Source organism: Rhagoletis pomonella, unplaced genomic scaffold (genome assembly GCF_013731165.1).
Source record: "Rhagoletis pomonella isolate Grant_MI unplaced genomic scaffold, Rhpom_1.0 Rhpom_scaffold_00007, whole genome shotgun sequence".
Classification (NCBI taxonomy): domain Eukaryota; kingdom Metazoa; phylum Arthropoda; class Insecta; order Diptera; family Tephritidae; genus Rhagoletis; species Rhagoletis pomonella.
In genome coordinates, this window is record NW_023458561.1 from 27,764,122 (window position 1) to 27,768,763 (window position 4,642).

Sequence of the window (4,642 nt, forward strand, 5' to 3'; positions counted from 1 at the left end):
TTACGACTTTTCCCCTTTCTTGTAATTGTTTCGCTTGTTATACTTTTATCAAAAAAGTTTTCACAAGTAATACAAAGAACTTTTAACATAAATTGTACGCTTAACTTATCACAGCATAAATGTTTCATTTCAACAACCTAATTCGTAGCACAGTGGGAGAAGCAAAAAGAGAAGATGTTATAACTAAATAAAATATCCAGCTTGCAAACTCACGCGGGAAGTTGTGAGCATTTAGGCAGCTGGCTGGAAATTGGCGCCATTTGGTGTAGAAGCAAAAGTAGCCTAGTAGCTGTCTGAGGGCAGTTAAGAAGGCGAATTTTCCAAGAAAGTACTAAAATTTATGGTGGACTCGAAAAGGGTTGATATTTAAATGTCTGGCAGACTTTGAGAATGTAAATTAATTAATTGGTTATAGTAATTAATTATTTTGTTTAAGTTAGCTGCATTTATAGTCGCTATGAAATCTGCATTACTGTATGTAATAAATAAATTCCACTTTTAGCTCTTATAACATGATTTTTAAAAACGATTTTAAGACTTCCCCTCATTTCTTTTAAATTTTAATCGCTTTAGTTTTCCTTGGCACCAGGCATTCTGCAAATGATTATTGGAAGGGAAACATAAGTAGGTTAGGTTAGGTTAAGCGGGCGGCTCTGTGAAGAGTTCACTCGGAGGCCACAAAAGCCCATTGCGATGCCCAGGGGAGTTTCAGCATGCCTATCCATACATAGCTGTGAACCATTTCGATTCTCTGGCAAATCAAAGTAGTCCTTCCATTGGAGCTTTCCCTTAGGTATCCAGGCTCTCGAAAAAATGGTCCCCAATAAACTTGAGGCGTTTTCATCGGAGCGCCGGCCACCCACAAAGGAAGTGCTGGACGGATCCTACCTCCCGTTCATCTCTACAGCTTCTAAAGAAATCGTTATGCGGTGCTCCGAACCTGGTGGCCATATGGCCAATGGTCCAGAGTCCCGTTTGTATTCCTGTGAGAAGCTAAACATTTGGCTTTCATAGCCTTAATAAACTCCTTGTTGCAGATGTGCAGATTATCCAACCTGCTGTTGGTGGCTGCCTTGGTCACTCTCTCGACCTCCGAAAACCGAAATCGCAGGGGAGCTTTCACGATCTGGATCGCTTCCCCAAACCCTATTTCAGATGCCTTTCTAGCACATTCGGACACCGTTGTGCCCCGGGACCCAGTAGGGATCTTCTGCATTCCTTAACACATATCGAGTTGGCCGCTTCCGACCCTAAGGCTTTGTTAGCTGCTTGACTGTCAACGACAAAGGCAAGTTTAGATGGAGCTAGGGCGATCATGCTCACCAGCCTTGCCGCCATGTCGATTGCATATATCTCAGTTTGAAAAACACTGCAGTGATCCATGAGTTTATAAGGCTCTCTCAGAGATAACTCCTGAGAGAATACTCCAGATCCTTTTCCGAGGTCCATTTTGGAGCCGTCCGTGAAAAGGGGTATTTTGTCATCGCTGAGAGCAATACTAAGTTCCCAGTCACTTCTGTCTGGAAAATGGACAACGAAATTCCGATTTAAGTCAGTTTCCGTGACTTGTTAGTCACAGCTACTGCCAATTGAAATCTTGTTGACCACAAGGACGCACATAACAGGGGAGGGCTAGAGCACCTCCTTTAGAAGTGAGTCTGGTTGCCTTTCTCAACCGGCTAAACCCCACTCAGCGGCGACTAAAAAGATTCGCAGACCCTCCCTGTGGATATGTCGAGAAAAACTACAATTGTGAACTCCTCATGGTATAGTACCGTCACTTATAGCGGCGTCTAGTTACATACATGCATACATTCATTGTTGCCATAGTAGTACATACATACATACATATATGCCTGTCATTTCATTTTCTAATCGGCTGATTGTCAAGCCTGCATGAATGCCATATAAATTATACACATACTGACGTAAATCTGATGTGCGTTTCCGATTTCTTTCAAGCGAATTTTTTGCGACCATTTTTTCATACATACATACATATGTTTTGCTTTTTTCCTCTGCCATATGTTTGTAATAGTGTGACGTACAAGCTAGCTGACACATGTTCTTAGCGCCACAAAATAGGCCCAGTCAGCATATCAACCTATCAGCAAAGTTGGCAGGCAGGCAGGTTGTAGGTTCGCTATCCTACTGCCGTTGCTGCGCCTGTCTGTCTACCGGCATAGCTTGTCTACAAATATGAACAAATGTAAAAACATTTCTTTATTTACCCTCTCGTCGCATGACACTGCCACGGCCACCAAATATGTTCATTAAATTTTCTGAGAGGTACGAGGGTAGTTTAAAACATCAGTAGCTTTTGGCATAACGGGAATTTTTACCACATACTTAGTCACTTTTTAGGTCGATACATTTTGTTGGGTGGTGTTCTTCCAATATTTTTATTAAAAAAAAATTACAAGTTTCCTCCAGGTTTTCGAAACGGGTATAATTTGAGAGATTATTGTACCCAAAATAGAGGAGATAGAAGGAAGAGACTAAATTGGTAGAATATGCTGGATGCGGTAGCGAAATTCTTCCACGCACACGAAATTCACTTTTATTCATTTTCTTCAAAATTTTTGGAGCTGTCTACTTTTTAGATTTTTTTTTATCAAATCCTGGCTTTAGTCTATTAACAAATGTTTACTGACAGCACCGGTATTGTAGGGCACATTGATTCAAAACTGGCATTTACTGTTCTGAATTAACTGCAGCCTTAATTTTTCACTCAATTTCACTAAAAAAACTGAATATAAACTTATTGAAATTCAAAAATCGAGCTCAAGACACCAGTAAATTACAAAATTTAAATTTCAGTTTTGAACCACTGTGCAGTATAAGTTGCGACTAGAGTTGCAGCACGCTTGCAAAAAAAGAATCAATGTCCAATAAAAAAAAAGTATCAAAACGTATCAAAAGTACATAAATACAACAAGTTTATAATTTTTTTTTTCAACAATTTTTAATGAACCTATAAAAAAAATAACAAATTTCTTTATTCATATTCTCATTAAATTTTTTTGCTATATTGCAGCTTTAACCGTTTCTAAATTATGCTTTTTATTGCCAATTTTTTTTTTAATAATATTTTATTTAAAATAAAAAAATTAGCTTTTGCGAATACAACAGTAAGTATGTATAACAGTATCAAATAACAAAAAAAAAAAAAATTTTTAAAATTTCACCGACTTATCAAACTTCCTTCGTACATATGTATGTATGTCCATATGCCTATCTGCTTGTCTGACTCACTCGCTCACAATGTTTGCACATCTCAAATTCCTGCTACCGTCTGGCTGATGCCTGATAAGCGATAACAATAATTTGTGTGCGCCTACTGTGCGCGCCCGCATAGCTTATGTAGTACATACAAATTTGTTGTTGTTAGGCTTAGACTTTGCTTGTCTATTTGGCGCTATTATTTACTTGCAAGTAAATGTGTATGGCAAGTGTTGTTTTTGTTGCTTGCTATTTTTTTTTTTGCTTATTGTTAGCTTTTGTATTTGCTATTTTTGTTGATATTTTTATTTGCTCCTTTTTCTGGCCATTGTTGCGCTGACGGTTTTCCCAAACTATTTATTAATGTAGTTACATCGTTAGCCTAGCCTTTGCTACCAAAAATTTACTGTGTAGGCGTCACCGGGCTAACGCGCCTAAAAGTGCTCGATGGTTTGATATTTTGCGCAGCGGAAGTTGCACTGCACTCCTCTTATTCCTCCTTCCACGATTTTTATCTCTTAATTTCCTTCCTTGCTTGACAACATTTATTCCCGCGGCTAATTCCTTCAATATAGCACGCAGTGATAAACGTTTCAGGAAAAATGGGCAAGACAAAAAATCTCAAACTAAAATCCTTTGTAAATACAATTACTGAGTTTGCGCCCTTCTCAGCGTATTATTTGATGGTAGTCGCGCGCTTTTGTGCCATTCGATTTCGTAGCCTATCGCATTACAGGCAAACTCTCCTCCCAATTGACTTACGCTATTCAAGCTTCAATCACAGCAGGCTAGGTGTTGAAAGTCAATACTCAATTATTGTTGCATGCTTCTTCGATCTTGGCTTGACTTTTGATGGCCTGCGCCGGCGTTGGCTTTTGTTCGTGCTTGCGAACAATAAGCAAGGCGTGGACAACGATATAATGAATGAGGTGCACATGGCCATACATACATAAATACATATGTATGTATGTACATTGAAAAAGGCTGAAAAGCAATAACCAAAAAAGGACAATTGTACTCTTGAACTTGTGCGCCTGTCGAACCAGCAGTTTTATGAAGCCTTGCACCGCAATGAACCATTGGCGCTGAACTGAACTGCTTTGGCAATTTAAGGCTTTGTTTTACGCCTCCGCTGATCCTTATTGTACTTGAGTGCCTCGGAACTCGGTGTACATACATACATTCATGCGTTAAGATTGCGGGACACAAACTATGTTGTTTTCTTTTACCAATTTTTTATCGCAATCCACGCTATTGTTTGGCAAGGTTCAACATATTGAAGGGATTTGCTGTAAAGATTTGTCGTTCGTAGGTTGTGTGTGTAAATTCAAAAAAAAAAAACTCGAAGGGTATGAAAAAAATTACTAAAAAATCTAAAAGGATTTGTTGCCGATATTAACACACAAAAAATACTACCTAC